Source organism: Antechinus flavipes, chromosome 6 (genome assembly GCF_016432865.1).
Source record: "Antechinus flavipes isolate AdamAnt ecotype Samford, QLD, Australia chromosome 6, AdamAnt_v2, whole genome shotgun sequence".
NCBI lineage: Eukaryota > Metazoa > Chordata > Mammalia > Dasyuromorphia > Dasyuridae > Antechinus > Antechinus flavipes.
In genome coordinates, this window is record NC_067403.1 from 67696291 (window position 1) to 67710090 (window position 13800).

At 36.5% G+C, this 13800-nt stretch overlaps 1 protein-coding gene across 1 annotated transcript in view; it reads right to left on the reverse strand.

The window, feature by feature from the left end:
* The window catches only part of RNF150 (ring finger protein 150), a 338712-nt gene that overhangs the window by 114328 nt on the left and 210584 nt on the right, over nt 1–13800 (reverse strand). The gene's annotated exons all lie outside the window — the stretch shown is intronic.

Genomic DNA, 13800 nt, shown 5'->3' on the forward strand with positions numbered 1-13800 from the left:
AGGCACTATGTTAGGCTCTAAAGGTGAGAAGGGATAGCTATTAATTTTGTCTTTGTATCCAAGAATTACAAATGGAGAGCTCAAAGGGACCTTGCAAGTCATTTAAGTCAGCCCCTTCATTTTATAGATAGGAATGAAAGTGAGAGAAGTGAGTGGCTCGCTGAATTAACCATGAATCCCATTCACGGCTAGATGGATCCTGTCCTAAATCCTATTTTTGTACTAAATGCATGGTTAAATGCAAGGTCACAAAAAGTAGACAGTAGCAGAGCTATGATAGTGGCCCCAGTGACTCCAAAATCAATGTGCTACCTATTGGATACCTTTGCCTTCCCCTGAGTACCTAGGACAGTGTCTTGCACATTAATAGATGCATCACAAATGCCTCTGGAATGGAGTACAGAGAAATACAATCTCTGACTCATGGGAGTTTACAAAATAGTGGAAATCAGAGAAGAATAGGAGAAGAGAAGACAATAAAAGCAGACATTGACACCACTTTAAGATTTACAGAGCTCTTTGATAATTCATGGGTTCATTTGATCTCCACAAATTATTATTACTTCTGTTGTGCAGAAAATGAAGGGGCAGCACAGAGATACAATGGATAGAACACTGGGTTGTTAGTCAAGAAGGCTCATCTTCATGAGTTCAGATTCATCCTCATTAGCTGTGTGACTCTAGACAAGTCATTTAATCCCATTTGCCTCATCTGCAAAATGAACTAAAGAAGGAAATGGCAAATGACTCCAATATTTTTGCCAAGAAAACCCCAAATGAGGTCATGAAGAGTCAGATATGACTGAAATGACTTAACAACAACAACAAAAAAAGAAACTGATATTCAGAGAGGGGAAGAAAAATATTTTTTTTTTGCCTCTGGTCACAGAATTAAACAGTATTGAAATCAGAAATTAAATTGAGCCTCTTAATGAATTGAGTGTTTTCTACTTTACTATTCTAGTTGGGGATAAGGAATGGGGGTCCTAGAAGGTATCAAAACTGAAATTCTATTTAAATGAGGTTAAAATTATGTTTGTGTTTAGTATAGTATGGAGAGGAATTTTATATGCAGACCTTGGGGGAAAGGGTAATGTGAAAAATGAAAGAAAGGGATCCTGGTGCTGAGAGAAGTCTGAATAATAACATAAAGGGGGAAGGTAGGTAAAAAATGTAAATAATTGTGTAGCAGAGAGGACTGGAAGTTAGGAAGACTAATTCCCTTTTAGTGCTCAACAGCTACTTATTAGGGACAAATCACTTACTTTCTATGAATTTGTTTTCACATATATGAAAAAGGAAAAACAGTCTCTCCCTCACAGGTTCAAATGAGACATTGTGCAAACTAGTGCCACAAAAAGAAATAATTATAGAATTGTGATTACAATTAATGATTATATAATAAAAATTAATTATATATTAATTAAATTATAATAAAATTAATTACATACATTATACATGATTAGGGGACAACAAGTCATCTAGTATTGCTTGAGTATTAGGGAAGTATTAGGGAGATAAGACTGGAGAAAAAGGCAGAATATTTCTATCCAAGGCCTTTGTTTGGAATACAGTAAAACCATAGCTGGTTTTGAAATGGGTAATGATAACTATCAGAGTGGTAGCTATAACTCCCATCAATGGCATCAAATGGTAGGGTTTAAATGATTCTGCTCAGTGGGGACCAGGTCCTATCGGGCTATTGTCTCAACTGCCAGGGCATAAGGTAGAAATAGCTGGGAGAAGTTGGCCCTTTTCACATAGCACTTCAATGTAGTGTCATGGAAAAAGCACTGGATTTGCCATAAAGAGATGTGGCTTCTAATCCTAGCTCCAACATTTGCAGGCTGTGTAACTTGGGACAAAACAGATTACCCCTATAAGGCTTAGTTTCATCATCGGAAAAATGGGAATAATGGCAATATATATTAATTACTTCAAAAAGGTCCTGGTGAAAAAAAAAAGCTTTGAAAACTTTAAAGCACTAAAATAATGTGGGCTGTTAGTATTCTGTGGAGGACCACTATGGAGAGAGTCCTTTAGATATGTAACCCAAATGTAAGCATTATCCTGCTGAGTTCCACTTGCCTGAGTCTATACCCTGGTCAAACTCTGAATACTCAATGAAACAAAACTGTTTGTCATTTTCAAGAAGGCAATTTTCTCTTACAGCGAGTACTCAAACAATCAAAAATAGATTATTCTTCAAAAGCTATGGGATAACTTGCCAACAGATAACATGGCCATATACTTTTTTCCCTAGCTTTCTTCTCGAATTCAAGAGAAACAGCTATTTTTAACATTTCTGGAAATGGCAAGATTCTCTGAGCTGTTTCCTCAAGTGAAGTGAAGTGAAATGATTATTAGGCAAATAATCCTGAAAATTCAGGCAAACATTATCCCCTTCTCCCCAGAGAACCTCATAAATAACAAAAGCCACAACAAAGGCTTTTGGCATCATTATTTGCCTATTATCTAAGAGCCAGTTCTGAGTAGTTGATGAAGAACAGCCTCTAAGTAACTAAAATCTGCTTTGCAAAGCTGCCTCTGGATCATATTGGCTAGGTGACCCTGTTCAAATCCCTTATTGTCTCAGTGTCCCAGACAACTCTCCAAGACTCTAAATTGCTAAACAGAAGCACAGAGGATCTCCAGGTGTGGTCTGAGGACTCCAGGGAACCTTTCTAGGAAGGCTGAGAACTGGAAACTATTTTATAATAATATTGATGTTTGAATTTCTAACATGGTAAAATGTGGTAAAACCATCTACAACTACAATTAATGAATGTTCTCTGAGGACTGCTCAATACAGAAAAAGTCTAAGAATCACTGAAAGTAGTACTTCTGTAACGGGTTTAAATTTGTTTTTTTTTTTTTTAATCTGGCTAACTGAAGACAAAGAGGTTTTTATAGGACTGAAGCATCTGGACAATTGTCTTTTTCTTCCCTTTTGTCTCTGTAGATTTACTCTCTCCATGGGCTGCACCAGAACGAGCATGCTCATTCAAAGGGGTTATGACCAGTCAGGGCTGAATATTTCTATACTGAAAGAGTATCAGAGAGACTGCAATATGGAAGCAGTCTGGTGTCCAGGGTTATCCCAGGAGGTTTGGAATCAGGAAACTTGAATTCAAATTTCCCAACAGTCTCCAATTAACTATTTAAATAGTTTTATTATTGTTTTCAGTCATGTCCAACTCTTCATGACCCCATTTGGGGTTTTGTTGGCAAACATACTGGAGTGGTTTGCCATTTCCTTCTATCTAAATATAGGCAAATCATTTAATGCCGCAGATCTTTGTTTTCCTCACCTATAAAATGAGAAGAATAATACTTATACTACCTTCCCATCAAGTTTATGAAGAAGCTGTTTTGCAAGCTTCTAAAGTGATCTATGAATATGAATTCTTATTAGCTATTTGCATCTCTCTTGCGCTGTATGTTCTCCCCATTTGGGAATTCAAAGCACTTTGGCCCTTTTCTATTTCACTCATCACATCCTATTATATCACCAAGGAGAAATGATAAAGGGATTGAATAAACACACACACAGACACACACACTGTAACAGCAGGGAATGACTAGTTAAAACAGCAGAGAATTCCTTTTTTAAACCTAGAGGTGATTGTTACTTTTTAAAAACGATATTATTTTTGTTGTTTTGTATGAGATAATGAATTTCTCTAAGTTAGAAAGACACTGAATTTTTTTATTTTTAATTACACAGTGGGTCTCAAAAGTCTGGTGCATGTAACTGTTTCCTCTTAAATGTTTCTTCCCATAACTCCTTATGAGGGTTGTTGTTGTTTTTTGTTTTGTTTTGTTTTGTATTTTTTTTTGCTGAGGCAATTGGGGTTAAGTGACTTGCCCAGGGTCATACAGCCAAGACGTGTTAAGTGTCTGAGACCAGGTTTGAACTCAGGTTCTCCTGACTTTAAGGTTGATGCTCTATCCACTGTACCACCTAGCTGACTCTCAGTGTACTTTTAAGGTACTGAAGTTTAAAACTGCACTAAGGCTTTTGAGACATTCTGTATGTATATCTGTGCTTATATACTACTTTTCTATAAGACTGTAAGCTGCTTAAAGGTAGAGCTTGTGTTTTAAAAAAATTTGTATCTCCTTTCTCCAAAGTATATAGATTGCTTTATTTTAATTTATATTTCTCCCAATAACTAAAATAGTGCTTTGCATGTAGTGGGTGTTTAATAAATGTTCATTAAATGAATGGCCACCAGTTGAACTAAGACAGTCTGATGAGTATGGCAACACAGAATAAGGCATTTCAAAATAAAAGGATTTTGACTCATTTCCCTTTCTGCTTGCCATCTTTCCCACAGAATGATGGAAAAGAGGAAGAACAGTATTGTTTCAATGTGTACCCTTAATGCTTTGCATACAGGAAGTGCTTAATAAATGATTTATTTATTAATTCTTATAGATTTATAGTAGGGAGGGATTTCTGAGGTCATTCAGTCCAATTTGTAACCTTTTATAACCAAGACAACTCAAGCCCAGAGAACAGAATTCGCATAAATCCTGGCATTCAATAAGTCCTTAATAAATGCTTGCTGACCAGCTGAACAGGGAGGATTGATTGATCAAGCATAAACAGGACTGACAATCAAGTGTTTTAATACCAGATCTTTTGTCCTTTTCATTGCATTCTACTCTTCCCTGAAATATACTGTCAGATCATCCTATCCTTATTATTAGAGATGGCTGCAAGGAAAAAATGGTACCAAACAATTAGTCTTGTTTCTTCTTATTCAGCTTTTTTCATGCTCTGAGATCAGGAAAGAAGAAACTGCTCAAACCTCTCAAAACCCAGGGAGGGCAGGAATCTTAGCAACTACGTAGCAATTTCACTAGATCTGGATTACCTGGCAGGTTTCTAATACAAATTTTTTTTATTGTCAAATCTTATCTGTTTTGGTTTCATTTCACTTGAGTTGTGTAGATACCTTAAAGATCAGCTTCAGGTCCAAGATGCTCTGCTATATTCAGAGCTGTCAAACTGGCAGAATTCCTGGAACTATTGTACTAGTGAATTTAAAAAACAAAAACAAAAACAAACTAACAGCAACCACCCAAAACCCAACATCCAGCTCCATACATGCTTCTTTCTGGGAATTACTATTAATAGTGACTTGAATCCCAAGTTCATAGAATTTACAATTGATGCTGTCAGTCCTTGAATTTCCTTGTTTGCTAATGTCTAATGGTTGCATGTGGCCTGAGGTTTTGTGAAGGCGTAATCCCATGAGGCCGGCTTTGTTTTGAGAGAAACTTGATCTCCTTTGAACAGTGGCTTAATCTCACCTGGTGGGAGAATGTAAGTGTACCTATGCTCCTTACAGTCCCAGGAGGAGGGGCCTCTCTACTCAGTTCTATTTTTATTTGACATTTCAGGAGATGTATATTTGCTCACTTATTGCCTGTTTATTTATCTGTTCTGAGCTGTGGAATTTGGGATTTTGTTCTGGATCTCCTGGGAGCACTTAGGTAGAATCTGGATTCTTAGATTGCTCTTCTTAAATTACTCTCACTATCACTTAATATCCTAATTTCCTTGCAAGAAAACACGTGCTGTTTTTAAGAAGTCTTATTTACTTACAGAAAATAATGCAAAGAGAAAAAAGCAGAGCCTGAAAAAAAGCATACAAGTGAACTATAGTTAGGTAATAAAAACAATAGTAAATAAAGAATCAACAAGCATTAATAGAGCACCAAGTAACTGTGGGCATCATGCTGGATATTAGGTACATAAAAGACAAAGAAAAGTCTTTGTTCTCTCCTCCGAAAGAGAAAATGTACAGGTCTGTAGAGTGGTGATGATTGAAGTGGTAAAGATACTAATAATAATGATGTATTTACTTTCACCTATGTGAATATTCAGTCAAAACGAGTTCAGAAAAAGAATTAAGGATAAATTATTTAACCTTCCTGGGATTTAGCTTTTTTATGTGTATAACCTGGAGACTGAACCAGATGGCCTCTTCACATGCAGATCAGTCAATCAACAAACACTATGCAAGTCCCTCCTATTTTCCAATTACTTTTGTATATAATTTGGTTTGTCTTAGAAACATCATTTTCCAAAGAAAATTGGCATATGCCTTTTCTGAGATGGAGAAACACACTCAGACATACATAGACAGGACAGGACTTTTGAACAAAGCAGTTTGCTGTTCATATTGACCCAGCATTAATGTTTTGGTCTGGGATTTGTGATTTTATTAACATAGGGAATTGTCAGTGAGAATGCAACTAGTGCATCAAGGTAAGCAATTCACCTGTAACTATTAGTCTTACAGAGTCGTCTAGGACCCTGAGAGGTCAGGGTCACAGGGTCACAGGAAATATCAGAGGCAGGTTTCCTAGTCTCTTAAGCTGCCCCTTTAGTCACTCCATGCATTTCCTCAGCATTGCTTTATCGATGGCATTTTTCTGTTTTCTCTCTCTACAAGTAATTAAAGCAAAGATTCCATGAATTTTTAAGTAACTGTCATGACAGAGCATTATGCAGCATAAACAAAAGCCATTCCAGCTTAATAACAATGAGAATGCTACTCAGCCAATGCCACTATGACTTAATGATAAAATTATTTAGGGAGACCTAAATGACCTAAAATGCAGCTATCAAATCAAATTTCCAGAAGGTCTACTAAACATAAATCAGTTTTGCCCTTTTATCCACCTTCCATGGAAAATTGTCATTAAATCAATCAGCATTAAAAATCCATGCTTCCTCTTCTGACATATATCCCAACCTCTCCACATCTTAGTTGATGTCCTTCAGAATTACTATGATCAAAAATTTACAGCCATTGTGTGTTTTGAGCCTCCAAAGCTAGGTATATATTAAAATAATTATTATACTTATAATATTAATTATATAGTATATTTATATAATTATACTGATAACATTATATTGTATTTATAGAATTATATAATATTATATTCATTTATATATTATTATAGTAAATAATAAATGCAATTATGATCACTTTAGAGATGATTAAATTGATTCACTCATTCATCCATTCAATCAATATTTATCAAGAGCTTATTATATGGAGAGCCCTGTGCTAGATGCTAGAGGCACATAAAATTTAGATAAGACAGTGCCCTAATCTTCCTGGATCTAAGAGTCCAATAGAAAAATATGACTTAAAGAAAAATTTATATAATAAAATTCATCAACTGTAATAAGTGGTTTAAATAACTGCAGAAAATATGTAAAAGCCACCAATATGAAAGATTCAACAGGAAGAATTAGCTTCAAACATAAGAAAGGTCAAGGTAGAAGGGAACAGAAGCAGAGGAGGAGGCAAATGGCAAGAGTGGATGTGAAGAGGAAGAATCTTGGCATACTATTTGCCTGAGAGAAAGTAGGGTGAATGGACATAGGTAAGGAAACATGGGAGACAATGTAATGTAATTAGAAATAGACTGGATAATTGAAAGACACAGGAGAACTTAAAGCTCATGGAATCTCACTTGACAGGTGAGGAAACTCAGAAGGGCAGAGATATTAAATGATTTGCCGAAATTGCCATGAGGAGGAAATAGGAGATCTGGGATTCAAATACAGATCTTCGATATAACCATTGTTCCTTGCATACCGCTCCATTGTCTGGGTCAGTGTCTGTGGCTCAGGCTTTATTCTTTGAAGATGGGAATTAAATGTTGGAAGAAAACTTCATGGAAAACCATTAGACCTTACCAACTGTCCTGCCATTATATGCCCATTTATAACTGACCATTTGTGCAATCTCTATATTCTTCAGATTTCTGGAATCTAAAATGCCATCTGAACTGCCTCTGTGCTGTTAAGACCCTTGCCTTTCCATCTTTCAGCTGATCTCTTCCCCTTTCCCCCATTTGTAATCCTAGCATTTAGCACAATGCTTGGCACATAGTAAGTGCTTAATAATTTCTTTTCATATATTTATTCATTCCAAAGTGGTTCAAATAGGTACATTCAGTCAAGCTAATATATATAATAGGAGAAGACACTCTTAGAATTTGGGATGCATGATAATGATACCCAGAATCTAAGGTTGCTGTTAATGTTTTGTTTTTTTTAGCTGATAGCGATAAATACTAATTATTTTTCTTTAAAAAAAGAGCTCTGTAGTGAATTAGGGAAGGAAAGAAGGTTCTCAATTTCCTCTTTCAATCATCTGCTCCAGTTGAGTATGGAATCAATTATTTTCTCTAGAATTCCTCCCACTTTTGTTAGGCTCAGCCTGGGGACTTTAGATGGGAGAGAAACAGGAAGAAAGGGAAAAGGAGAGGGAAAGGAAAGAAAGAGAAGGGAAGGGAGGGAAAGAAATACAGAAGAGAGAGCAATAAGAGACAGAAAGAAAAACTGACCAAGAGACACTCACATAAATATGCATCCACATTCACAAAGACACACACACATACTACATGGGAAGGAGCAGTCCTCATATAAACTGTTAACATCTCCAGCAGGCTGTGAGGATCCAGGAACTAAAGGGAGAAAGTATGAAGGAGAGTATTTTGAATGAAGGTTAATGGAGGGGCTATTTATTCCATTATTTTAAAGATAAAAAAATAGAGGCCAAGGGATGTTAAATAATAAAGCTCTGGATTTGGGGAAAGTATATCTCCAAAGGTGTAGAGGAAAGAAAAAACATGATCCTTAGACTAAAAATGCATAGTCATATTGTCATGTGAAGTAAAGGAACAGGGGATCTCAAGCATGAAATTCTGAAGACACAAACCTAAGTGTGGAACTTCAAAGGTAATGTCAGTGGTGCTAAACTTAGGGATAAACTGCTCCTAGCAAGGCAAGCTAAGGATAAAAAAAAATAGCTCCTTAACTTAGATTGGGAGAAAAGGGAGAATTAAAGAAGGGATAAGACCCTTACTTAAGAATTAATAAAAAGATGATAATGAAGAACAAAAAGAAAGCAAAGCTGTTTCAATTAATGGTTGGGTTATGTGAGTATGTGTGCTTCTGTGTTCTATGCCAAGAAACTGACCTTTACATTGGAAATAACAGAACAAAAATGGCCAACAGGGAATTTATGCTCAATATAAGAAAGGAGATAGTAAGGTTGCATGTAGCTGCTTTTAATGAATTCAAGTCATCTGATTCAGATGAATAACATCCTTAAGTACTAAAAGAATTGGTTGTTGTAATTGTTGATTCAGCAAAGTCTATGTGAAAGATCTGTTGAGAACAAGAGTTATTGCAAGTAGGATATTGTGTAAAGCCCACTGGCTTTGAAGTCTGAGGGTCTAAATTTAAATCATGCATCTGGCATTTATTGCCTGGTCAACAGTAACCTGGGCGTTGGTCTTTTCATATGTAAAAATGAAGGGGTTGTACTAAGTGACCTCTGAATTCTCAATTAATTTTAATTCTGGGATTGAAAAAGGGCAGTGTTGTCGAGATTGAAAGAAAAAGGGGACAGAACAGTCTTCAAAGATTAGTAAGATGAGCCTTCTTGACTTCTGATTCTAGAGAAAATGTTTGGATCATAACACCTAGAAGGAGAAGCAATAATTGCAAAAAACCCAGATGGTTTCATCAAGAACAAGTCACACCAAAGCAACCTAATTTCCTTTTCCTGATAGAATTGTTAAGCTGCTACATAAAAGGATGATGCAGTTAGAGTTTATCTAGATTTTAAGAAAGCTTCTAACAAAGAATCTTATTCTATCACTGTGGAGAAGATGGGGGAAATTTAGATGAAATGATAATCTAATATGGGGGCTTGAGATGATTGTAATCAAAGAGAAGTGGATGATGATTTGATGTCAACATGGCAGGAGTTGCAGTACCTCAGGGATTAATGACTGACTCTGTCCAACATTTTTATCAGTGACTTAGAGAAAGGAACACATTAGCATTTGTTGTTGTCATCCACTTGTCCTTTTTGACTCCATTTGGGATTTTCTTGGCAAAGACACTGGAGTGGCTTGCCATTTTCCTCTCCAGTTTATTTAATGGATGAAGAAATGAAAGCAAAAAGTGTTCAATGACTTGTTCAGAGCCACACAGCTAATAAGTATCTGAGATTGAATTTGAACTCAAGAAGATACGTCTTCCTGATTCTAGAACTAGGTACTCCATAAACTGTGCCTACTAGCTACTCCAATCCATTGATATGCTCATCAAATTTGTCAATGACAAGAATATTGAGAATGATAGTTAACACAGTGAATGATGAAATTTGAATCCAAAAAGATCTTGACAGGCTACAGTAGTGGGCCAAGGCTAAAATCTGATGTTGAGAAAACTGACCTTGATAGAAAGATTAGTCAGAGATAAAAATGTGGGCTTGAAAAATATATCTATAGTTTAAAAATTCTGCATATTAATAACTTGCGCTAATATAGCCTTTGACAAAGTATTTTTGTATGTACTCATTTAATTCTGTGAAGTAAGATATGGAAACTATTATTATCACTATTTTATAGGTGGAGAAATTATAGCACAGATTTTAAGTCCTTTATCAAAATAGTAATTCTTGAGATACCCCAGCTCAAAATTCCTGATCTAGTATTCTCTCTCTCTCTTTGTCTCTCTCTCCATCTCTGTTTCTGTCTCTTTCTGATTTTAAATCACTTATCTAGATAATATAAGCTGAGATACCCCTAGCTCAAAATTCCCAGTGTTTTTCTCCCTCCTCTCTTCTCTTTTTCTCTCTCCCTTTCTTCTGTCTGCCTGTCTCTCCCTTTCCTTCTCTTTCTCTCTCTCTCTCTCTCTCTCTCTCTCTCTCTCTCTCTCTCTCTCTCTCTCTCTCTCTCTCTCTCTCTCTCTCTCTCTACTTCCCCACCCCCTCATATTAACCACATCATGCTACCTCCCATATATCAACGTGTTTGTATCCTCCCCAGTGCATTCCTGAGTCATCCCAGTGCTGACTCATTCACCTACAGAGGCCCCTTCCATTTAATTCACAGGGCTTCTGCCTCACTATCTGCAGTGTGAAGTCTAACAAAAGCATGGGGCTCCTGCAGAACCTGAATGAGCATGCTTACATCAAACAGGAAAAGAAGCTCATTAAAGACTATTCTGGTCTTGCTTCTTTCCTGGCTGACCACATCTTTGAAATTCGGGGCCTTTCTGAGTGAGGGGCCTGAAGCCCCATGAGGCATAAGTTCATCATCAAAACTCCATTAATGTCGGTACTAGGGGGGATATCAAATTATATATCAAATTATGCCCTTGAAACACAGCACTGAAAAGGCAGTATGCTATGATCCCTGTTGGAGATGTGACTTCAGGGCCTAAGGGAAAAGACAAGCTTTCCAACTGTCTGAAGAGAGACAAGGGACACTGCAGAGTAGCAAGTGTATAAGAGGAGCAATCGGGGCCCTGGATAAATGCAAGTTCATTTACAAAGCTGATCTAGGAAGTCTCCATTGCAAATGGCTGGGAGTCAGAACTGCTTCATACGTCATCTAATTGGAAACCAGCTGTTCTGGTACAATTCCATTTTCAAGTATTGCTTCTCCTTTCTTCCACTTCTATAATGTGGCACTCTCTCAGACTCAGAGTATGAACATAATTGGTAGCCATGGAAGAACAGATTAAATACTGGTATCCCAAAACACATACTTGAAGTAGAAGAGAAATTTTACAGGGAAGAACTCAGGAGGTCAAGAAACTGAGGCCCAGAGAGTTTAAGCAATTTATCAAAGAGCACAATTGTTGTTGTTGTTGTTGTTGTTGTTGTTGTTTTTGCAAAACAGGAAAGATTGGGACCCAGGTCTCCTGATTCCAGAAATAGTGTTCCTTCCATTGTGTCATGTTGGTAAGATTCTTTTGTGAAATTAGGAATGCAAATACCATGACTATTATTTCAGAAGTCAGTCACATAATCAACAATTATGTGATTTGACTTTGAAAGGAGTCATTTAGTTCAATTTCCTCATTTTACAAGTGAGGACATTAAGATCAGGGAAGTTAACAATAAGTAGTGGGGTTGGTGACCAATAGCCTCTAGTTCAGATTCAGTATACAGTATTTAAATAACTTACCTATGATTTGGCTTAGCTATTAAGTAAGAGCTGAGATGGAAGCCCCACTTTCCTGAACCTGAATTTCTTCATTGCTAAAGTTTTAAACATTTGGATTTGGATTGGATCTCAGTGATCATTTACTTGAATTTTTTCATTTAACAGATGAGGTTCAGGGAAATGATTCTTTCAAAGGTCCTTTCTAGCACTAATTTTGTGACCTTATAATTATATTGGTGCTAAAGTTCCTTTTAATTCTTACATGGCATGGTTTTATTTTTCTCAGAAAGACGTGATGTCCAAAGGCTAAGGGAAAAAAAAAAAAACATAAGTGGCAATCATAGGGTAGCTACTGTTAAGAAGCTTGTTTACAAGAACAAGTTTTATTTAGTGCATTTTTTTAATGTTAGTACAAATGGTAAAAAAAAAAAAAGGGGGGGGGAGGAAGGGGATATAACATAACTGCTTATTAGAATTCAGAGAAAAAATGATTTTTGGGGATTTGCTTTCATGTGGGAGAGTACATTCTATGTTTTGAGTATTTTTTAACAGGCTAGTTCCACACTGACATTGACATTAATTAATATTTAAATAACATGTTAATAATCATGAGGCCATCTTGCCTTTTGGGATGGTGGCTACAATACCAGCCATGGTGTAAGGAGGGTCTGAGTTCAAATCTGACCTCAGACACTTACTAGCTGTGTGAGCCTAGATAAGTCACTTAACCCCATTTGTCTCAGCCAAAAAAAAAAAATTGCCTCTTATAAATACTGGTTTTTTTTAATTTAGCTGAAAATCCTCCCCACCCTGATTTACCAACAAACTCTGAAATATAAGATGAGATGATCTTTTCTCATTTTCCCCCTTTCTTGACTTCTCTTCAGCATTTGATATTGATTGATCATCCTCTCGTTCTCAATATCCTTTTTTTCTCTGATTTTTCATGATATTGCTCTCTCTTAGTTCTCCTATGTAAAAAGTTACATCTTCTCAGTCTCTTTTACTGGATTATTATCTAAATAGAAGGCATATATGCTATAGGTACATTGCAAGATTCTGTCCTAGATCTTTTTCTGTTGTCTCCCTACGCTTTTCACATGGTGACCCCATGAGTTCATATGAGTTTAATTATCAACATTATGGTTAATGACTCACAAATGTGTTTTTAGCTCTAATCTCTCCGCTAAACTTCAGTTCTACATCACCAAGTGCATATTAGACATTTAGAACTACATGTCCTGCAGAAATGTCAAACTCAACCTGTCTAAAACAGAACTCATTATTTTTCTCCCAATTAACAACCCTTCCTCTCTCCATCATTCCAACACATGACCTATTTGAATTCTCCTCTCAAATGCAATACTATTTTCCCCAAAATCCTAATTCACCAACTTGGCATTATCCTCCAGTTCTCACTGTCGATCATCTCACACATCCAGTCAATCACCAAATCTTGTCATTTTTCTCTCTCTACAGTACCTTTCTCGTCTATGTCCCTTTTCTTTACTGACAGCCATTCCCAGAGTTCAAACCTTCTTCACTTTTCGCCTGAACAATTCTAATTGTTTCCTAATTGGTCTCCCTCCCTCAAGTCTGTCCCTTTTCACATCTATCCTCCAAAGAGCTGCCAAAGTGATTTTCCTTAAGCATGGGTCTGACCATGTCTCAACCTTTCTCAATTAACTAAAATTGCTTCCCCTTGTCCCTAGCACAAAACTTAAAATTCTGTGTTTGGTATTTAAAACCTTCACAGTCTGGTTCCAAGATAGCTGTTACATCTCATTACATACT